At 37.3% G+C, this 24,976-nt stretch overlaps 1 protein-coding gene across 3 annotated transcripts in view; it reads left to right on the top strand.

Moving 5' to 3' along the window:
• LOC108676756 (elongation of very long chain fatty acids protein AAEL008004) overlaps positions 1 to 24,976 on the top strand; it is a 54,802-nt gene that overhangs the window by 7,924 nt on the left and 21,902 nt on the right. For 2 of the 3 annotated variants that reach the window (XM_018164890.2, XM_018164888.2), the window contains exon 1: positions 20,466 to 20,543. The exons of the other annotated variant lie outside the window; for it this stretch is intronic. The gene's annotated coding sequence lies outside the window, so the exon portion shown is untranslated. Of the gene's footprint in view, positions 1 to 20,465; positions 20,544 to 24,976 lie in introns of those variants that run through there. 3 annotated transcript variants of the gene reach the window in all.

Here is a 24,976-nt window from a genome sequence, read left to right as displayed (position 1 = left end):
GTGCAGGTGGCAAGTGCGTATCCTCTGCCCCGGGACAGCTGCAGGTGGCAAGTGCGTATCCTCTGCCCCGGGACAGGTGCAGGTGGCAAGTGCGTATGGCAAGTGCCCTCGTGACAGGTTGCCTGGCTAGAGAAAGTTTCAACGGCACGCGACGTCTCTCATAGCCCATAATTTACCGACATTCAGCATCTTGGAATGCATTAACATTCAGCGACTTGGAATGTATATACCAGCATACAGTGTTTCGGAATGTAACAGCATTCAGCAATTCGAACCCATCTTATTTTTCCTGCATTGTTCATTATATTTTATAAAGCAAAACAGCGTTATCACTGACGGTACTTATTTCGTTAAATATTACCTGGTATTATGAATTTTAAAGGTCGGTGTTTTAAATGGATATTATTAGAGCTGCGAACGATGTTGCTTGATATTCATATTAACACTAAAAAATTGTTCATTGAATGACCTATCTATGCCGGTGCAAGGTGCCTTATATAGTTTTTGCATTCGTTGGAAAAACGGACGGTGATCATGTTAGTTTTTATGGTTAAATTGAGGCCGTCAGTAGCCTACAGCTCTGAAACAAAAGTTAAATTGCTCACTTCAAAGATAATAAAAAAATTAAAATATAATTGTCGTTTATGTTGTCCAGTAATTAACAAGTTGACATGTTTTCAGTACCTTTGTAAATCAATAATTTATTTTAATATTGAAACCAGGATTTTTCATTTGGCTCGAAGCGGATTTCGTAACGATCCCTTCAACTTGAATTTGAAGGCTTTATGTGTTGTGCACATAATGTTAATGTAATATCTAAGTTGACATATTGTATTTATTGCCAATATACGTCAATAATTTTTCCGATTACTTCGAAGCTGATTTTAACGCAGCCCTAATTTTTTAACAGCCATCTTTTCTGGATTAATTTCCTTGACATAAAACTCCAATAACGGACGCATTTGCTGGCGTCCGCATATGCGGAAGCAATCGTCGCGTTGAAGACGTCAGTGATGAAGCCTGAGGATAAATTATATAGGATATATTATGTTATATATTATATTATATTATATTATATTATATTATATTATATTATATTATATTTTATGTTATATTATGTTATATTGTATTATATTATTGACATATGTACTATATTTATATATACTATGAAGGCCTCGCATAAATATAAATAAATTTCATCATTATTGTGTGACCGTGCTTACCGTGACTTACACACCGATTAGCACTGCGCATCATTCAGCTTATAAGGATACTACGCATGAGTTCAGAGTGAGAGATGAATGATGGTTTATAGTGTATTGATAGTATAAGTACGATTCTGTACATACAAGCTTGGCAATAATATTATGCAAAAGCTGTACCACGCCAACCTTAATCCCGGAAATGGGATGTTCTTAATCTGAAAAATATTTTTTCGTTTCGGAACTCCTCGATTATTATTTTTATGTGTTGAATATTTAGAATAAACAGAAATATAGCTGTGAAAACGAACAATTTAAGGCATTGTTTGAAGGTCCCACGTAACTTGTGTAGCATATTGGAAGGCTGTATGCGTAGGAACCTTGAACTGGAAGGCATAGGTCGGCCCCCCAGCCTACAGTGGAAAGTTTTTACGGACGCCGTGAGAATGCGCGAGCCTTGTGAGCTTGTGATGACATAAGCTTAGGAGCGTCAGCAACGTGGGTTACACATCCTCTGTGCAACTATAGAGTGAGATTTTTATTATAGGTTTTACTTATTGCACTTAAATTGTTAGAATTAAATATTTAGGTTAAATTTCTCGTCAGTGGTGTTTTGACACACTGTGTAACCGCTCGGTAAGATTTTTATTTAAGGTTAAAATCCTTGAATTTGAATTATGAATTATTAAAAATAAATTATTAGGTCAAGTTTCTCGACGGTGGAGTACCAAATATTGACATGGAATATTTATAGCACAGAGGTTTTCTCTCTGGATTCTCGAAACAAAAGAAAGGTTTTGCAGACCTGTATTAATTTTAGTTGAATGATCAACCTTATATTAAAACTCTTCGAATAAGTGCTAATGAATATGATGTGTAATATTGTACAGTTTTTCCTCAAATCAACTTCTAAAGACGGCCTGCATTATGCATACTAATACCAAATATACTTTTTAACCTCGTTAATAATATATTTTTATCGAGATAAAAAATCGCTTTCGTGTCGAGGGCTTCAAATTATGAGCGAGGCTGTCCACGATTGCACGATATCTTCCTCATGTTGTCGGGATTGAGAAGCTGGAAGCTTTTTTTTATCAATACCCATATATTTTGGCCTCTATGTATTTTCATCAATAACACACATGAAGGTCTCACTAAATCTTGTTGCGTTAGGTCCCTCACTATATATTTATTCCATTTAACTAATATTTTAGCCTCACTGTGTTCTTAATACTAAACGTGTAGGCTTCACTATACATTGCTATCAGTACCGGGCTTGCAGGCCTTACTATACACGGACCCATCTATCTGTAGAGCAAGGTCCCTATTTTCAGGAAGTCTTCAAATGGGAGGGAAACTTTTAATTTGTGGCCCACATTGTCATCTCTGTCCGAGTTCATCGATGGAATGCTGTCTGCCACAAGTAAAAACGAGTGTTCCTCTTCAGAGAGATTTTCAAGCTCGTAGATAATTATCCCTGCTCGGAAATTTGTACGATAAATATAAAGACTTTTCACTTCCACCTTCAAATTCTTCATATAATAATATAGTTCCAGCTTTAAACTGGGTTAACTACGTTATATTTTCAACGATCGCCTGTATTAAGGTGGCGATTAAACGAAGCTTAGAACAAAGCTAGTTTTGCCTAAAGGCTTAGATGAAGGTGGCTGCGTACTTTGTGTTACACATGAGCTCGACATGAACGGTCATTTTCAAGTTTCCAGTGTATCCTTAACGGGTTAAATTTCCTGCTAAATCACGTGTACTTAATGTAAAAGTTTTTTTCTTTATTATAGTGATATTGAAAATCTCTTAATTACAAATGCTGTGCATGCAATTGTCAGTCCACTAATAAATCTGGCCCAATACCTAACGAATGTTTTTTTAGATAATATAATTGAAACTTCAAATCATTTTTTCGATAATCGACTGTTGTATGCCTTGTATAAATAGTTTGAAGCGAATGTTACGTTCATATTTAAACAATATATAATATATACATTCAGTTCCCCGATGAGTTCAGGTAACGTTGGCTATATAAAATGTATAAAAAAATTTTTTAAAGACCACGTTTTTCATGTGGACTAAAAAGTAGAAAATAATTTTTCGAAGTGCTCTTTAATCTAATTTAAGAATAATCGTAATCTCATTATTCTATAGCAGCAACGTTTTATCGCTTGATACATCATTGAAATTTTATGTTTCGATGCGGGCGTGAGATCACACCTACGCAGGTTTTTTGAACATAGCAACAGCAAGCCACGCGGGTGGCTGGGGTGAAGATGAGCTAGGGAGTACATCATTGTTGAATGCCCGCGGGAACTTTCCTTCGTGGAGAACTTGAGGTAAGACAACCAACCGGTTTGAGCTTTCTCTGACTATAGTTAATGCTCGTGTCGGTACAGACTGGCTTGCTCATGACTGAGTACAGACTGGCTTGCTCAGGACTGAGTACAGACTGGCTTTGAAATCCAAAAAACCGCTAAGTGACGTTTGTAGATATGGTCTTTACGCATTGAATGATATGTGTCTCGATGTTGTAGCTTGAAAATCCTAGGAGGAGATAGAATTCTACAGTACCCTCTTTTTTGGCCGTTTTCTAAGAATATCACGTTTTCTTTCAATTTTTTCGAAAAATTCACACGAACAAAAATGTCTTAGAATTCTATTTTACATATGTGTACCAAGTTTCAGAGTGATCCGTCAGTGAATAGCCGAGATAAATTTTACCCTAGACGCTCCCCTTAATGAAAACGTTTCTTGCTTTGAATAATCGACGGTAAGGAACGGCTGCAATTTAGTCTCATATCACGCACGTTTGTTCGACGTCTCGTGGTTGGTTTTATGTGGGATCATTTGAACTTGTTCTATAATGATAAATATGCTAAATAACACGACATCAATACCAAAATTCTGATAAGTGGACCCTTATTTCAAGAGTTTAGTCGATAGTCCATCGCACGTGGTACCAAAATATCGAACAAATTTTTTTGTCCTTTCGTACGTGACTAGCTCAACGTTCAGAATTAGAATTGCATGTTCATAAAATTATCTATCATAAATGGTGTACGAAGAGGACGATTTAGCAGCAAGTCTCGCTCTGACCACTTCCTGCTCCGAAATATTGCCCTGCCTTCACCAGTGCATCGGAAATTGTGACGGAATCTCTCAGTGCTTCAGGTCGGTGAAAAATGTTTCCGCATCAACAACCTTGATGTGCGGTGAATTATTTGCCACGTATGTGCATGAAAGGAAGAACTTGCCATGAAGGAAGGAAGGACTAGACATCGCTCCTTTCCATGAGAGCTTCCTGCTACTGCATCAATGCGAGTCTTCTCCCTCTAAGTCATTAGTTGCGGTCTTAAATTATAATTCCCATGGAATGATTATTTAGACTTGGTAATATTAGATTCAATTTTGATCGAATATGATTTTTTTAGAGTGATTAGCATATTCAATACGTCGATTTAGACAATGCGTGAGGACCTTGGGTTTCTTCCGACTCCATTATATATTGTTATATGCCTTGTTGAGAACTTTACTAAACTCAAATCTACCTTGACCTTCTAGCTCACACTAGGAATAATGAATGGTTGTGAAGTTGTTACACTCTTTCCGCACGTAGCACTGATACGCACTTTTGCAGGGCCAAACTGGGTAAAGATGACCCAATCGCTATTGGTAAAAAGCACATCGCAACTTGGACAAAGTTTCGCTCATTATTCTGAGTGCGGCTTAGAGTACGGAATTTGGTATCTGATGCTCGTTTCAGCTTTTTTGTTACGAGCTTCTACTGTTTTTGTTTCAGAAGCAGCCGCTGTGACGAGAGTTGCCTTCGATGGGCCTCTTTCAGAGAGCCCTTGAACGAATTTACTTCGATGCCGCCCGCCATAGGGACATTCGTGTATTTATTTGGAACAAATGAGGCGATTTGTTATAAAAATTCATGCCACAGGCAGAGATGGGGCATAAATTTCTCAAATTAAGAAATTTATGTCGAGGCAATATGCTGAAGTTGTTCCCGATTGTGGCAATAGGAATTTGATTTATTGTTCTTTTCCCTATACATAGTTAATACATTTGAGACTATGGCTAAGCAATTGAAAGTTTTAATTACTAAATAACTTCCGAATCTCAATATACACGTAGTGTTGGTAAATAACTTTAGAATCGAATCGTTCATCAAGTATAAAGATACTCTCCCGCTTTTTATGGGTCCGTTCTTAGTTTATAGATACAGTTGTGCGCAGTGCGCATCAGCGTACGCCGGTATGACATTTCGCAATTTTTTTCAGGCTAGCGGAGCATAGGGGCAGAAGTTATAGAACGGGAATCCTGCTTGCGCATCCTCCTCATTCAGCTGTGCGCGTCCATGCCGAGCAATGCTATGTCCCGGTGTCCGATAGTGATTTTAAATTTCTAGCTTCCACGACCGGTATTTCTGACCTACGAATTTTAGAATCCCCGCTTATTTTTTTAACAAAAACCTAGTTTGAATGTCGCCTTCACCTCACATCCCCACGAAGTTGTAAATAGATAAGCCTGTCACCTAATTTTTATTAGTCGTTTCTTTTGTCAATTTAGGTTTTATCTTCAATTTGAATTTTAGTTTCCTAATTGATTCTGCTTGTCTTTTAGGATTTTGAACTGGCGATGGAGCTGGACTCCGAAACGTATTCTCGTCTAAAAAATAGAGAATTTGTTGGCTATTTTCTTTGCTTTTTAAATATTACTCTTATATAAAGGCGGAAATGACGCCATGACACATATAACGCGCCACCGAGCGGTATTGTTTCGCTACCGCCCCAGCAACCTTTCATGGTTTCCAGAGCTTCCGAATTTCATCATGGGTGTTCCTGGTTGCGTAGGCTGAAAACTTTTATTTATAATGGCGATCCTGTATCGTTGAGAACCCCTAATGACTCTATTTACATAAATTATGGATGGAACTTTATTATTTATAATGGCGATCGTGTATCGTTTAGAACCCCTAATGACTCTATTATCATGAATTATGGATGGAACTTTATTATTTATAATGGCGATCGTGTATCGTTTAGAACCCCTAATGACTCTATTATCATGAATTATGGATGGAACAGCGTCGCATTCAGTCGGAAGCAGCTTTTCACCGCAAAGTCATTATTTGTTTTTCTAAAGACTTCTTCTGATAATCAACGAAGTCGAGTTAATTTTATTCTGTCTAATTTGAGCGTGAATTAGAAGAGGTCTGCATTTAGTTCACCGGGGACTTGTTCAGTAATGGTTCGATGACCATAGTCGTTCAACGAATTTCATGCTCTTAAGTTCAGTCTGTGCTCTGTCAATCACACTGAACATAGGCGCCGTATTTGCGTTTGCTTCAGCTTTTCATATGCAATAAACTTCAAAAATAATTGTAAAAATATCATGGTGCTTATCTGAAGTAAAATGATATTTAAGGCTGTATTTTTATGGCTTTATATAGCTTTGAAATGAAGGGATTAAACGCATCAACAGTATTGTTGATAGCAGCGATCTTATTAGTAATAATCATTAAAGTACAGTTTATCTCTTCATGCAACTAGAATGCAACTGTATTTTAAATATCCTTTTTTTGGCAAATATCTGTAATATGTAGTGATATATTCGATAAATGCCATCGAATTTCAATGCCTGCTTGAGGTTAGGAAAAATTATCTCGAACACAAATGAACTTATTACCATTTAAAAATACGGTATTTCACATTTTACATTGTCTCGCTCATTAATTGCATGCCGTCTTGTGAAGCTAACAATTAAATATTTCTGGCATATTGTAGCATGCATTACCGAGAGCAAACATTTGGTAAGTACGACATGATTTGCAATAAATAAACAAATTATTTTGTTTATTGGACGAGGAGAGAAAAAAATCTCAGATTTTTAACATAGAGCATGCGAAATCATATGCTCTCTCTACGAATTCAGCCTAATTTGGTACGTCCATCAAATAAGTTATTAAATTTTGAATGATTTTCGTAACCGCAATGTTCGTATAGTCGTGCGTCAATTGAAGAAAAGGCCACTGTATATTAATAGCTTGAAATACGTAATATTTCGATATTGTCTTCAGATATGAAGAATCAGTAATGCAACTGATGATTACATGCATTACTGAAGTATAGACCCTGCAGCGGCGTTTGCAAAGCCGAGCTGCATCGTCACAATACACAATTAAACTAACTAATGCTTAGCTTTTAAAAATGAAGTGTGATTGAATGCGTTACATTCAGTTACGGTAGACCGCAACAGATTCAAGATGTTATGTTTCAATGTTGTTCGGTCTCAATGCATATTGTATCATACACCTCCTCAATGCTGCATTTGTTGACCTCCTGCTAATCCATTATTGGAGTTGGGATGAAATCATTGAGGTCAAGTAGTGGAGATGGAGTGTAATTTTCTCCTGCGATGCAGATAATAGTTTTTTAAATATCTCCTATCACGATCATCAGGTTCTTTGCTATAAAAGGAAAACGTCGTTGCTCAAATATTTCCAACCGCGTTAACAATTCTGATATCCTTCAACATTATAAGATTTTTATGTTCTAATCTGAATACTATATTGAACTATTACATCAATACTATATTGAATAACACATTGAACCTTTATATTAATGTATTTATGCGATCGCTCTCATCGGTCTCGATAGTTATTTTCACATTGATTTTTGATTATATAGGATACTGACAGAAACTTTTCGTTGGTATCAAATCTTTTTGTAATTGAATAGAAATTTATGCTTTCAATGATTCAACGTAGCTTATGTGCCGAGGGAAAATTTCGCGAAAAAATCTAAAAAAGCAACAAATTAACTTTTTCTTTTCTGATATCTACGTTAACCATTACCAATGTTATTCGTACCTAAATGCATGGCCGCGAGATGTACGGATATACATATTAACCGTTGCCAATATTATTCGTTACAAAATTAACTGTCAGTAGACCAAATTTTGACAAATAACCTTATGTAACCGATGGGGAAAAAATTATTTATATAATAAAGCTGCAATCGAGGCTCGCCCATTAAAAATTGCATGTGACAAGAAAAAAATTCCCGTCTATATTAGCGGGATCGTCCACGCCTGAGGAGCTGCTAGAAAAAATCTTGCTCCGTAAAAAATTTGGTTTTTCTTTGCGGGGCCTCGCCTCTGAAGCTGTTGCCCAGGGTGCCTCTCAGGTGTAAAAACCGACCTCGGCTCCAAGGACTTGAGTGCAAATATTTTTTGCTGGACTAGAGAGCCTCATTTTGGTAAACAATATAACTAATAAATACTATTGTTCCAAACCTCCAGAACGCTTGTCTATTTTTCATATTTATTCCTTATATGAGCTTTATTTTTGAAGACTTTTTTCGTGCTTCAGGACCGATTTTCAAAATTAAATTTTTTTAAATTACTAGTCTCTGCTTGTCAGACTCCTTCTGTGTTTGTAATTTGCACGCAAGATCGACAGAGTATCTAATTTCCTTCATGTGAACACATAGTTCGTGTCGAGTTTCGTTTCAAGGATAATGTCTGCGTGTCCCATACTCATCCCAGATACGTAGTCTACTTCTCGCAAATCGAGTCTACTTGTGTCAAAGACGTAGTGTATTTCTTCCCATTGAGTAGTCTATTTTTCGCACGCACGTACGTGGTGAATATTTCCCAAAGACGCATTCTGCATGTCTTGAAATCGGTCTATTTCCCGGAGAGGTGGTCTACTTGTCAGTAGACCTTCTAATTGAGGCGAAACCCTCGCACGGTTTGCAGCAGAGGGCTGGCAGAGCACAGGTAGCGGGGCAGCAGAGGGCTGGCAGAGCACAGGTAGCGGGGCAGCAGAGGGCTGGCAGGGAGCAGGTATCTGGGCTGTAGACCCCCACGCTATTTCTAGACTAGGGCAGCTGAGGACAGGGAGCAGGCAGGGCTATCTTCGCTTCCATAAACCTTTTGGATATTCTTTTATGATAAGCCGCTGTATCTCTTGAAATTATGTACTTTTTTGTCTCTTCAACTTATTTTAAATGTAGTTTCATTTTAAAAATTATTGCTTTTTTATCGTGCATTTTTACCATTTATTTTTTAGAACAATGCTAATAGAATATCTGAAAAGAAAATGCTGTTCAACTTACCACTTATGTTTCAGCGTGACGTCCATAAACTAGTAGGGAGAATTACCAAATCATATTTGAAATTATCGAACTTTTGAAATTACTTTTTTGAAATTATCGAAATAATTCACTTATGAAAGATCAAACATTGTGTAAGAACTCTCATAGACCATCGCTCTGTCTCGGTCACTTGCCCCGGGTCTGAGAGTTGGTCGGGAATTTCCGAAAAAAGTTCTTGTCTGAACGTCAGCGCTCCCGGATCCTGAGGATTTGAGAACGAACATCGCGTGTGCAATGGTGGCAGCAAAGTACAATGTGTCATGCGCTCTAATTGATGTGCGGGGTTGGGGATTTACTTCTGTATTTTTTTTATTGACACGATTTCTGCTAGTTGTTCCACTGCCTATGAATAGTCTCATATTGCAATGATGAACTGAAAGAAAGGATGTTAATTTGTGGGAAAATGTTAAGATAATTGAGAATGCAGCCATAGGGCCTTGTTAATTTGTTCATTGAATCGTACAATTTCGATAGTTATATTGATGGGCGATATTAGTACCATTATTCATAGAGCTGTGTTTTGGTTTATTGCGTATTAATTTGCGCAAAACTCGCGATATACTAGACATTGCCACTGCCGGTAATCTTGCAGCAGTTATGTAAGAAACTGAAGACATATAGTTTGCTGTTCTTTGTGCTTAAAAAAATTATAATATATCTTTCGGATTAATCAGCTAGTGAACTGCAGGCTATGACTACAGGGAAATAATGACGGAAGAGCACTAGCATGATACAATTTTTTAAAGAGTATTTTATTTCATAATTCGAGAATATAAAAACTGCCTTTTATATGCGGTTTTATCATAGAAGTGTGACAAGAAACATTAACCTCAGGCTTAACCTGTCCCACTTAGATTTTTACGGTTACTCATGAATGGCCCGAAAATTCAGGAACAAATGTTACTCACGGTAAGGAAACTTGAATAAAAGGAAGGTAAGGAAGCTAGGACATCGATTTTGGGGTGTGGCTCGCACGTGAGGTCTGGGGACGCGTATTGTCTGGCTTTTAGCGTACATGGGAGCTTAACCTGCTCCTGTAATTTGTTTTTGAGCTTTGAATCGCGAGCTTGGTTTGTTTATTTGAGATTTGAATCGCGAGCTTGGTTTGTTTATTTGAGATTTGAATCGCGAGCTTGGTTTGTTTATTTGAGCTTTGAACCGCGATCTTGGTTTGTTTATTTGAGCTTTTAATCGTGAGCTTAGGTTGATTGTTTGAGCTTTGAATCGTAAGCTTAGTTGCTTTATTTGAGCTTTGAATCGTAAGCTTAGGTTGTTTGTTTATTTGAGCTTTGAATCGTGAGCTTAGTTTGTTTATTTGAGCTTTGAATCGTGAGCTTAGTTTGTTTGTTTGAGCTTTGAAGAATTAGCTTGGTTTGTTTATATGAGCTTTGAATCGTGAGCTTAGTTTTTTTTTGAGCTCTGAATCATGAGATTAATTTTTTTTTTGAGTTTTGAATCGTGAGCTTAGTTTGTCTTTTTGAGCTTTTAATCATGAACTTGTTTATCTTTGTGTGTTTTGAGGAGCTTACTTTATTTTAGTGTGCGTTAAATCGAGAGCATTTTTTATCTTGGTAGGCTTCAAATCGAGTTTATCATGTCTATTTGAAGTTTGATTGATTGATATTTTAGTTTAATTCTGAATTTTTGTTTTTCTCAGCTTATGGCAATGTAATTTTTTTTTAAATTCCTAGACGTAAGTTATATAATATTCAGATTATGAACTTATAATAACATAGAAGTATGTACTTAAAATTCAATCCTTGCATCCCCGAAAAGCTCTGCGTTCATTTCCAGTCATGACGCGTAAGCTGCTCAAATCCACGATTTTTTGATAATACTGATAATGATGACTCTTAAAACGATGATAATCCTCTTATAATAATAGTGATGACTCGTACAAACAATGATAATCCTCTGATAATAATGATAATAACGACTCGTATAACGATGATAATCCTCTTATAATACTGATAATGACCTGTCTCTTATACACATCTAGATGTGTATAAGAGGACTGAGTACAGAATGTCTTGCTCAGGACTGAGTACCTACAGACTTACAGAGGCAGCTAAGATACCTCAGCTCCGCGGATTAGAAACAAGGCTACTGAATTTGAGGAGTCGCGCTAATTCGCACTTTCTGAATTCCTGCACATTCATCTCTCCCAATGGCGTATGAAAGTCCATTATTCTCGGGCAAATGTTCCCGCAATCCCACAGCAAGGCTTAAGAGTAAACACTTGAAGCTATCAATCCTGAAATCTGTCTGACTAAAAGACGAATTTTTTTTTTTGTGGTCCAAAGATCATCTTGAGTGTTAAAGCCTGTTCGGTAGAACTTGGCAGTCCACCCGGTAGCCCTGGTCCGAAGAGGAGTCAAAGTACAAGTTTTTTTAAGTCCGTCCTAATCGCTGACAGCTTGGTCATTTAGCCCTCACGAAATGTAATTTTTTTGGGAACCGGATTCACTGGACTTGCTACTATTATTGCTAGGACTGGAAATCCAGATTTCAGATGTACGGTAGTTATGATAAAATAATGTTGGTAAGCCATCTACTTTACAAGTCTTACAATTATCGCCGATGTGTTTAATATCTATCGACGTATGACTCTCACTCACTCACTCACCGTAGTGACGGAATGAGTATATTTCAAATACGTATTGTTATGTAAAAAAACTTATCATTTTTCCAATATTCTTGGGTGCCGTAAAGGCAAAAATTGGTACCTTCTTAAATATTCTAATGAACTTGTCTGACGAAACTGTAGGAGTAAACTTCAATGAATTATTCCGTTCCCAAGTTTGCGTGTGCAGTGAAGATTCTTTCTATTAACCATTCGCTTTCTTTAAGGGGAGCGTCTAGGGTAAAATTTTGGATTTCGGCTTTTCCGGTTTTTAGTCTCATCTTAAAGCTGACATTCTGACCTATCCAACGGTACCAAAACCATCTCTGTACGTTGATTTATGCGTTCACGTCAGATCATGAAAGGGAGGGGACTATGGTAGTTCTTTAACAAATAGAATGGGAGGAAATTCGCTGCGAGCACTTTAAATAGAGTGTCTGCTTGAAGTGCACCTTAGTTATCCGCCTGGCGTCGTATGAGGAAGTGTGCATGCAGTCGCTCCCACCATCCTTGACTGGAATCAAGCTCCAGTAACGTTTAGTTTTGAATCCTTGCTACATTGAGTGCCTATTCCGATGCGCGCGGGACTTTGACGGGCTCTACTGAAAAGTTAACTTATTGTCACTGCAAACCTATCTCCTCCTAGAGTTTTTAAGCTACAACAATGAGACATATACCATTGGATTAGAAAATGAAAGATCTACAAACGTCACTTTGTCGTTTTTCCAATTTCGTTATAGTTCGGATTTTATTTTGCAAAAAGTGGGGGAGGGTTATGTCCGCAACATGAGCCTAATTTCTTCTCTTTGGCGCTGCTGTATAACCTTGAAAATAATAATATTGATGACTCTTATAACGATGATAATCCTATGATATGTCCGCAACCTGAACCTAATTTCCTATCTTCGTCGCTGCTGTACAACCTTGAACATATTTTCTAGGGCGTATGAGGACGCCCGGAATTTTTGAAAGGAATCGAGATGGAACGTACGGTAGCTGCATGACCAGCACCTCCGATGAGCTTCAATCAGAAAAACGAGTGAGAAATTGTTCAAATAGCAGTGCACTTCTTGCCCTTGTTTAGGACATCTTGATCCAGTTTAGCCAGACAAAAAGACGTGTGATACGTTCGCTGTTGGTGAGAGAGTAAGTTTCTATTTTTTATTTTTCTAATTTTTCTATTATCTTGGAGCAATATCTTATTAATTCATTATAACTATTAGCCGGGAACGTTCAGGTTCTGAATTCAAGCCGACACGCGTTAGTCATACTGAAATTCCGTATCCGGGTATATTGTACCGAATCAATACAATCATAATATTATTAAGTATAATTATATAACAGGTTGGAGTTCGGCAGGAGTTGCTGGCTGATGCACCGTTGGTCTACGAATACAATTTTTAATATTTTTCTTAGACGAAAAACATTATCAATTTTTTTAATGATGAATTAAAAATGCATCAAACGAATCAAGCATTCGTTGTATCAAGTCTCCCAAACTAGGTGATATATTCTTATTTTCTTTATTTCGTTTTCGAACGTCGAATCGATAAGTGAAATTCACTATTGTTTCTCAACATTTTACGCCGAATTTTTTCTTTTCGTTTGACTGACCTGCCTGAATTTCATTGCACTATTTAATTTTCGTGCATTAATTGGATTTGATTTTAAACAAGTGACTTTCCGAACGCGAGTTGCGCTTCGATGACCGCGGCCACACAAACGATTCTAAATGAAAGGATGCACTCAAAATAATTAGTGGCTCAAATTTTCTAAACGGTGACACACACATTCTTACACCCCCAGTACCAGAAGAGAGGAGCCGTAACACTGATACGCCGTTTTATTATGCCAAACCGGAGCAGGATAACTCGCACAACGGCAAAAAATACATCGCTATTTAGACAAAGTGTTACTTATTTCTATGAGAGTTGCCGGCCAGTTGCACGAATGTCGCCACTGACGCCACAGCGGCGATTGTAGTTGAACTCCGGCAGGGCCCACAGCAGCACTGGCTCCTCGATGTGATCAGGAAGAGAAACTTAACTACTTGGCTTAGTGCCGCCAGTCTTTGGAAATTCCTGAGATAAAGAGAACTGTTCACGCTTAGAGTTATGCAATTGCGTGGTGTTAAACGATTTCTGAAATTAGGCTGGAAATTCTGTCGAAATAGTGACTAAAATACTATAATTTTTTTATTAACTTTGGTTTAATTATGAATATACTCGTATTATCTCTGAAGTAGAAGATAATTTTTTACCTGATGTACCTTTAGTTTCAGGACCAAAACGTGTGCACAGAATTAAAATTTGTCTCCCAAACACGTTTTAGTTTTTGCTACATTTGAGAATTATCAGAAGCCTAACAGATAGGCTTCATGTTCCTACTGCGCATTACAGCGTCCATCAGATCAGGCGATCCGGTTTGGGACCATCCGCGGTTGCGGCGATGGTGACGATCGAGTTGTTTGGAAAAAACCAGTTCGTTTTTGCAGGCCTAAAATTTCCCCGCTTCCAGAAAAATATGTGACTGTTTATTCTTCTACGTCGTAATGAAGATGTTTCGTGCGGCCCCAGCTTATTCTTAATAATTTCCTTAACTCATCCACCTTATTTTGTATTTGTATTCTGTCCGAAGACCCTTATAAATTCTGATTGTTTGTATAGAATATCGTACGATATTTGTACGATATGTATAGAATATCGTACGCTAACACGACGAAATGAAACGGCTGTTGCCCGCCAGTCAGTCGTGCAGAGGTTCTGTTTAATTTGTATGTACATTTGTACATTTTTTCTCACTATGCAGCCAAGCGATAGAGAGCTTCAAGGTGCTGATTATATTTTTATTGCTTTACTGAGCCTCATGAGGTGATTTTCACGCCACTGAAATAACTCAGATTTCATTAAATTACCCAACTTTACAGGTGCAGCTTCATGAACTATGCTTAGCAACTTCCTTGCACTAAATTTTACGAAATGTCAAGTTTATTCATGGAGTTCAATAATACTAAAAGGTACTCGTACTATTAAGTCATAAATTTTAAGCTCCGATATTGGACTCGTGTACTCGACATCCGAGACGAAAGTCCCAGTTAGAACGAATTAGAAGAGGACTTGGTCGTTTCTTGTTTATCATCAGCAACTGCCCAGCAAGACTGTCCGATGAGTTTTTATTCTAAGTTGAATTTGAAAAAATTTCTTGACGGAAAACTTTAACTGGAGCTGCTTGTCGTGCAATGGCACAGCATTTCATGTTGTCTTGAAAACAAGGGGAAAATTTATTTATTAAGGGCTTTTTATCAAACAGTTGTTTAAACTCTGAAGCAGCATCTTGAGTTCATCATGAAAAATTTACATCATCATCAATTTATCATAAAATATGATTAAAACTTTTGCTTCATTTTTTATTTTAAAAGTTTTAATCTGTAGCGACAAAAAGTTCGTTATATTAAAGACTTAAAACGTTTGGGCTATTGAGACATGATGGTTTATTCTTTCGTTATAACGGCGAACAACGGTTTACCATTTTGTATCGGTTTCCTTTCTTGCAACTATCGAATTTTATCTTGCAACAACGATTGCAACCGTTTCCCTTGTAGCAACGGCTGCATCAGTTTCCCTTGTAGCAACGATCTATTCAGTCACCCTTACGGCAACGATTGCTACCCTTTGCTCTTGCAGTAACGATCGCATCAGTTACCCTTGCAGCAACGATTGCCCCCCTTTGCTCTTGCAGCAACGATCCCATCAGTTACCCTTGCAGCAACGATTGCCACCCTTTGCTCTTGCAGCAACGATCCCATCAGTTACCCTTGCAGCAACGATTGCCACCCTTTGCTCTTGCAGCAACGATCGCATCAGTTGTCCTTGCAGCAACGATTGCCACCCTTTGCTCATGCAGCAACGATCGCATCAGTTGCCCTTGCTGCAACGATTGCATCCGTTGCCCTTGCAGCAACGATTGCCCCCCTTTGCTCTTGCAGCAACGATTGCATCCGTTGCCCTTGCAGCAACGATCGCATTTCCCCTTACACCAGCAACTGCGGTACCATCAAAGCGATGCGTAATCAGCCAGGTCTCCGTTATCATGGCGCGATGACGGCCTTTTATTGTCTTGTGATCTCATCGGACCACTGATACCACTCAATGTACATGCCACATTAGGCATGCGTCATAACGTATGAAGGCCAACCACTGACTTCCAACGACTTCTTTCACTCCATTTAATGATGAATTATCAGCCTGGTATTGTTGATACAACGATGTGCTGAAAAAATTGCGTTGCTCAGGAGTGCTAACTTCACAACATCGTTCCACAGGAAGGGTTGTGATACTCTCAGTTGGTTTTCCCCTTCGTCAGCTACAAATCGATAGGAGTATGGATCACGCACTTTTATTTCGTCCTTTATTAGAGTAACAGTAATGAGTTTGTCCACACAAATGAGGGATCAGAGGGATATTTAAAAGGGAAATGGGAGCTTGGTCAACAACCCTATTACAAGAATAGTCAGTTTGTGGTAAGCTCCTGTCCGCATCCAGTACTGTGCGTAATTGTTGTAACAATACATACTATTTTGTCATGTAACGACAAATTCCTTAAAAAGCAGGTGCACTTCAATCTCGATATATATAGTTACCTATGTGAAGGAGTATTGTAGGGAATGCCATAGTCCCGATTCTCATATAGTCACACGAAGCTCCGCGTGCTGCCTAAATACTCTTCAGCTTTGACTCAAGCACTTATAGTTGTGCTTGAGTGAGCTAAAGCTTCCGTGCAAGCGTCTTAACCGCATGTTTAATGATTTCAAGGTGACCTCAACTTCCTTAATGGCACTGAACTTCAAATTGCTTGCCGCCCTTGAAAAAAAAATCAAGTTTGATCCGGATCAAACCGGTTGTACACTCGTTTGATAATCACGTGTCGTGCTATTATATTCCGACACCGAACAAGTTTTACAATTGTTATCAATTCTTCAGCATGACGTTTGCAAGTTACCAAGATGATGTTCCTCCAACTTGAATGATGGACCTTAATTTCAGCTGCAATCATTAAACTAGCCACAAGTCGAAACTGCAGCTCAAAGAAAATTTTCCAATTCTCCTAAAAACGGCTTATGCGATAACAGGTTATGCAAGGAGTAATTTGTTCTTCAAGAACCATGAGCTCCTTTCAGTGAATAACCGAACCGAGGAAGGACTTTGGACCTGTTGATTGATGGTTTGGATGGCTACTCTACTCTGAATATCCTTTTTGTAATAGACTTTTAACTTAAACATATTCCAAGAATTGGTGCCGTTATGTTTAAGTATATCTTATTTCATCGAAAATTACAAGCTATAATGTTTATAGCTTATTTAGTTAGTTTCATTACTCAGGGAATTATTCAGAATTAAACTGACCATTAAAAACACTGCTGTGGTCTTTTCGGGGGGTTCATCATCTATAGTAAACTTCGAAAATTTATTGGAAAAATCACAAATTTAAAACATACTGGCGAATTGAAATTTTACTTCCAATTTAGTTTATTTTAAATTGCGCCAAAAAATCGAACTTGAATTTTTTTAATTTTATTTAAGTTGAAACTGCTTTTTCTCTTATAAACACGAGTTTAGTTCGATAATGGCTGACAATATTTGGCAATAATGGCAGGGAAGTCAAAATAATTTTGTTAGAAAAATCGATTATTGCTTGGATACAATTGAATCGTATTTTAAGTACTTCCTCGATTCAACAGCATATAATTTAATATGTTTCCTGAATACGAGTTCAGAAAATTTGAAATATTCATTCGATGCGATAGTATAAATTTTTGTGAAGTCCCTCGAGACGATAGTTTGCTGCCTCTGCCTACACGTAGGAAATCCCTGCGTCTTGCACGCGTAGGACATCCTTGCGTCTTGCACGCGTAGGAAATCCCTGCGTCTTGCACGCGTAGGACATCCCTGCGTCTTGCACACGTAGGACATCCCTGCGTCTTGCACACGTAAGAAATCCCTGCGTCTTGCATACGTAGGATATCCCTGCGTCTTGCACACGTAAGACATCCCTGCGTCTTGCACACGTAAGAAATCCCTGCGTCTTGCGCACGTAGGAAATCCCTGCGCCTTGCGCACGTAGGAAATCCCTGCGTCTTGCACACGTAGGACATCCCTGCGTCTTGCACGCGTAGGAAATCCCTGCGTCTTGCGCACGTAGGAAATCCCTGCGTCTTGCACACGTAAGAAACCCCTGCGTCTTGCCCACGTAGGACATCCCTGCGTCTTGCACACGTAGGAAATCCCTGCGTCTTGCACACGTAGGACATCCCTGCGTCTTGCACACGTGGGAAATCCCTGCGTCTTGAACACGTAGGAAATCCCTGCGTCTTGCACACGTAGGACATCCCTGCGTCTTGCACTAAAAAATGATTAAGTACGTTGGCTTTGCCCTCATCAGAGGATATCTTTCGCTGATCTAATTTCAAATCAGAAATACCGTCCTTCATCTTGCACTTCAGCCAATCAACTATGTACACGTAGGACATCATTATCCTACAAGAAATTCAAACTTGACTATTCGCCGCAAATGAACAACCGTAGCCTAAAGCTCAGCATGTCATCAAATCTGGAATTAAGCTCGTTCTTAATTTTTATCTAATTTGCCTCATCATCGCTCATATGACAGATGAGCTATGAGCAGCTTCAGTGACTACACAATAAAATATCAACAATTCAGTTGGTCTTGAGTTCATTAGTGACGAGTTCATTTGTCTTGATGAATAAGTTTCCTGTCCGCGCTTAGTTTCTTCTTTTCTTGTCCGATTAAGTCTTATAACAAGTGAATTCATTCTTTGAAAACCTAGGGTAAATTTAATTGTAAATAATGAGCCTGGCACTACCATGATGTTCAGTACCACTGAAGTTGCACGATTGCCAATAATAAACTAATTTTGTTTAAAAATAATCCCTTCTAGCTGATAGTAATTCAAGTCATTTAGGGATATTTTAGATTTCGCTATTTAACATCGAATTTAAGTGCCATTCGTTATGTTTTTTATTGGTGCCTTTTTTGTGGAGTTCATACATGTCATTCGTTGTTTCATGAGCTGATTTATATTTTTTATAATTGGCCATCAAACAGTAAAAATAGGCCTCGGGCACCGGTTGTCTTGGGTCATCTAACGATTCCAGAGGATTTTAAGAAAGGCACATCAGGCCTATTCTTCAGCACCGGCATCTCTATGATACTAAAAGGAATATAATCAGGGAATTTCCCGCTTGGAGCTTAAGTTTATCTCAGTGACTTAGCACAATGCAGCTGCCGTGAACTTGACGCAATAGAACTCCTTCGGGCAGTCAGCAATACCGTCATTAAAAGAAAGAACCCCATGTGAAAATGCTGCGTCATCTCGGAAGTTGTCGGCAAATACTCTGTAGCCTGGATGCAAATAGGTTCAGGCGAAAAGGCCCCAACGCCACCTTGATGTGTATTTTTATTTAAAGTTAACAAATGTTTGTTCTCTGCAATACCGAGGTGTTGACTAACTGATCTACGCCATTCAAATTCTCAGACAAGGTACCAGTCTAAAACCGAGATCACGTATGCTACGTCATTATCGCGCTGCATTTGTACTGTGTTTCTTATGACGACATTGTTGCATGGTCATCCATGGCATATTCATCTCACTGCGTTCATGAGACAGACCTGCTGGATCATTGTAACGGCAGGATGAAATGCATTTGTACTGTGTTTCTTATGACGACATTGTTGCATGGTCATTCATGGCATCTTCATCTCACTGCATTCATGGGACAGACCTGCTGGATCATTGTAACGGCAGGATGAAATGCATATGCTGAAAGTGTCGTTACCTTTCTTGAAGTCATTCACTTGTTGAGCCTAAACTGTGATAAAATGTTTGTATTTTACCTAATGGAAAAATTGTTGGGATCTCGCAATTGCGATGTAAGAAAAATTATTTAGGATTTCGTTCCTGGGAATCAGTTAGTTTGAATTTCATGGTCATGCTCATTTTGGCTTTTTGATACTGCGTGAAATATAGTCAACGGCAGATTATCATCAAAGCGAGTGGGAAGAGAACTTTACTATGAAAATCAGGGAACTACTTTTTTGGTAATAATCCTGGATGACTTTGCCCTAATTATCTTTAATTGAAATTTTTTGCGTCCGACATGGGATGAATTTATTTTAAATAAAATACCATGCATTCGGTATATAGTATATTGATTGTCATTCTGAACTGGTCGATCACAGAGCACCCGCAACCTTCCTAATTTTATTAGGATAATTAATTTATTTCCACAGCCCATGTGTCTTTGAATGGTGGCCATACCATACATAGTTTGCATCGGTTATAGAGTTCCTGATTAAAATCTGTGCGCGACGCGACAGAGGCCGGAATATTTGGGAGTCGAACGTACGCGAGTCGCGACAGCGGAATGAGCGGATCCGCTGTCAGATTCTCTTTAGCTCTCATGCGTGGTGGTGGTGCGCCGCGAGCGTAGTGTTCAGTGTGTGTCACGCCCATTCATCATTTATCAGGTGAATACCTACATTTATTTATAAATGGAAAAGCACATAATCGCAACGTAAATTATATTGACCGTAAATGCAAATTTTTCCTTCAATGGCTGAAAACTGCGTGCAGACGATTATTTAGATTTGAGAGAATGTTGCGTTTTGAATCGAATTTGCGGATTGCACCAAATAAACAAGATGCAGTTCGTTAGAAAAAGATTTGGCTGCATAATTTTGATCTTATTCGATGCACTTTGAAGTTTAATCTTTTCCAGCTAGTACTAAATTATTTTATTTTCACTAGGAATACTGAGAAGATGAACCGTTATCTCATAGTCATAGCAGTTAGCACCTGCGAAAAAATTCAAAAATGCCGATTCGGCTCATGTCCGTAAATAGATTGCTGGTGCCGGTAGGCTGGTAGTGGTAGTGACTAGTGAAGTGGAAACATGCTTTGCTGCAATTGCTGGAATACATTTTGATTAACGACGCTGATTGAATTTTTTTGCAAGTTAAAAATTGCAACATTATGCTCTAATATCAGTGATAAGCATTTTTATCAGTAGGTTATACATTTTTATGAGCTGAAAACGTTTTCTGTATAAGACTGTATTTAAATTTTAAGGCTTAATTTGAAGCCTAAAGGCAATGCCTGAATGCCAACTGTCTTGTACCTATATTTATATTTAATTAGTACCTAATACTAAAGATTTCTCAGAAATAACAGGTAAAAATTGTAGATTTATGGGTAGTATTTTACAACACTTCTCTTTAACTTCAATTCTTGTTTGTCTGTTGGCTACAAATCTTATAATCAAAATTTAACTCACTTCTACTTACCTATCCTATCGATTTGAAATTTTGCAAACTTGCGTAAAGTTGGAGACAATGCATGAATCAAATGACAAAATAAATGATTTTGCAAATTGGAAAAAAAAAAATTTTCTATATTTAAAAATTTGTAGTATACCTATTTGAAAAAATTGAAATTTTTTTTTATTCAAAAATAAAATGAGAAATTCATTCATCATTGTACATCTGTAACATTGGAAACACTGGATTCTTTAGAAGTGTTGTCTTTAAAAAGTAATTTTTAAACATATTATTAATATCAAGGTTGAATAGGTATTTGCAATTTTTCTTTCTTTACTGAAAAAATTAAGGTGGGGTCACCTGGTCATGTGCCATGATGGGCAGGGTAAAATTGCATCATTGTATGCATGCACATTGTATCATTGTAAGAGCAGTGGGCAGTGGCCACTGGCCAGCACGTTGGAATTTTAAATATGAATGTTCCAACTTATTCCAAGCCATAACTAGAACTAACGGGCATTAGAAGTTGCAAAAATTTCTGCTAAGTAATAAATCATCTACCCATCTTATTCATGATAATACCTACTGAAAAATTTATGTATGAGAGTTTTAATTAACCAAAAATACTTCAAAGTAAAGCTATAGTACATTAAAAAATTATGTTGTATATAAAGTTCTATTTTTCCAGTCCTTCACTTGCAACTTGCTTAGGTAGTTTTGGATTAATTATATATACCTAATATACCTAGGCAAGGCAGGTCACCCAAGTTATGGAAAAAAAATCTACTCCAAGCAATGATTAGAGCTAGAGCTTAGTGATTTTTAATGCTGCTAGATGAATTATATTTTATTAACTAAATCTGTACGATCAAGTCGTTTAATTTTTATTTTACAAAAAATATTCAACTTAAGAGCCATTATTTATATCATTGTCAGTGGAAAGATGGATGGACAGCCATATATAAATAATTGTAGTTCTTATATTATTTTCAATACATGAAGACATATTCCAGTAAATGAAAAAATATATTTTGGCCTAAATAATTCACCAAACCATGTAAATTGCACTAAAAGTTGAACTCTAATTTAGAAATTAATAAATAACCAAATTTTAGGTAAATTTTTATAGTATTTGCTGCCTGATTAGGTTTTTGTTTTTTTATTTCTGGCTGAGTTATCTTGTAAATTCGGATGTAAGTGCATGACTGTGTGCTGTCTTAATTGACCAACTGTGATGTCAACAGCAATGTTTTTGGAGCACACAGTATTGAGGCTCCAAGACCAAATAATTGAATTTTCTATTGACTATATTATTGTAAACCATAATTATTATAACTTGGTACATTTTTAATTTTAGGAAAATAAAGCACTTTACTCGAAAAGCGCTTACAATCATATTGATGGCTTTGTAATACCGTGAGCTAACCTTCAAATGCAATAAATATACTTTGCACGCTTACATATTTACTATGTGACTTTCTATTGCAAAAATTAAGTGCTAAAAATGTGCCAAGTCACCCTGTTTTATGGTGTTTATGTATAACAGTTGTCAATCATTAAGTTTCAAATCAAACTAAATTCATGATTTCATATGATTCTCTGACACATTCTTAAATTGGTCCCTCATTGTTTATTCTTCTGAAGACATTTATAATTGATTTGTATTGTTATAATATGAACCTGTACAAGAATTAAAAGAAATGTTAAAGGCACATTTTGTGTTTTCTTGAGTTTATTACAAACTGACTTTAGTTACAGTCTTCTCAGTCATCTTGAATGGGCTTAATATCTGCATTTATTGAATTTTCCCTTTAGATAATCTCATGCTTGTTTTGATTTGATACCTCTATACTCTGCACAATTCATTGTTTGAAAAATACATTTAAATACTATAAATAAAATCTATTTAGTTACTAAAAGAACGGTAATCTTGCTGTATCCCTGATATTAATCTCATTATCTCAAGCATGCCTTTCAATAACTAAAAGCTGTCATAGTTAAATTTTAAACTACATTTTGTATGAGAGCACCTCTCTTAAGTACCTCTCTTGATCCTCATTCTTATCTCATATTAAAAAGATAGGAATTTGTTATTAACATTCATCTTCAAGCTAACTTCAGCGGAATTATGAACAGACAAGTTATAGTAGATGAACAATTTTGTGTCATAGAAAGTAAGTCACAAGAAGTATAGGTAGTTCTTGACTCCTGCTACGTTCACATACCACCAAAAAGACATTCATGTATTGTAAGTACGCCAAATTTGGCTGTGAATTACCACATTAGGGGCTATAATCTAAACACATGATGCAAATATTTAAAAACCACATTTGATTTGCATATTTATCATATAATGCCAGGGGTCTGCATATCATTGTTGTACAGAAGTTTAGATTGATATGCAGGCTTCACCTTCTTTGACTTGAAAACTGGCTAACTCTTCATGGCTTATAACCTTCAAATTCCTTAATTCTTACTCTGTGTTATATTTTAAACCTCTTGTTTGAATTGTTCATGAGGAACAAATTGACAGAAAATATAGGTTGCAACAAGCTTCAAATATAATACATTCAATTATATATAGCCCTTTGTTACCTTGAAATGTTGAAATGCTAGATAAAGCCACAAAATAAAGGAACAGAATAATTCAGCTGCGAATGAGAATATTTTTTAAATATAATAATAATATAATGGTAGCGGTTTCAGCATTTATTATGTCATAGGCCTGTCGCCGATTCTCACCATCGCAGAACATTCACAGCATTTTGCGGTCTCGAACTCGCAACTCACTTACAATTCTGCTATGCTTAAACCGCCCGGCCTCTTCGCCGAATCTGACCTGGGAGCTGGGTTCGAACCCGCACCTCTCTGTTCTAATCATGGTACTCTTAGGCCATACTTTCAAAATTCGCTAAGTGAACGTTCTCTTACAACGCTCTATTACGCTCTATTTTCTATTTTTCTTGTCTATAATTGGTGGATTTTGCTTAAAAGGCCAACAATGATTGGCTGACCAACTTACGATCTCTCAACTTTTTTTGAAAGTATAGGCCCTGGACTGTAACCACTGGGCTACCCTGCTAAATGTGTCATTGCTATGCCATTCTTATCATTATGGCTAACTTTATATGACCATTAGTCCCGCACGACCGCCGTGACCATCGTGTATTCTACTGGCATTTTGCGACGTTTGAATGCTTTAGTTTAATTGGCAATATCAACCCGAGTCCCGATACATTAATCAAGATTGCGCGATTGAATCGGTAGTTGTATGAAATTTTTCGCAGACATACTTTCATTGGACAATTTTTTAGATAGCCCGTGCAGTCTAAATCAGTTACCTACTATTCATAGTATTTGCTATGAGTATTTGCCATTTACATGAATTAACGAAACCACCCTTAAGCAAAGCTTGCTAGATCATAGCTATATACAAAGCTATATTGTTTTTTATTGTTTCATGGCTTATAAGCTGACCAAAGTTGCAGTGTTAAATGGTCTGAAATTTTGATTCAAGGTGCATACAAATATTCTAGATCAACTCTACGCAACTAGTCAGTTCTCATTCTGTTATCTGTGCTTGAGTTGAATCAAGAGTTACGTGTAATGAGCGCTCGACACCAACGATGTCTTTATGGGGTTAA

Source organism: Hyalella azteca, unplaced genomic scaffold (genome assembly GCF_000764305.2).
Source record: "Hyalella azteca isolate HAZT.00-mixed unplaced genomic scaffold, Hazt_2.0.2 contig9135, whole genome shotgun sequence".
NCBI lineage: Eukaryota > Metazoa > Arthropoda > Malacostraca > Amphipoda > Hyalellidae > Hyalella > Hyalella azteca.
This window is presented reverse-complemented; position numbering and strand designations above follow the sequence as displayed.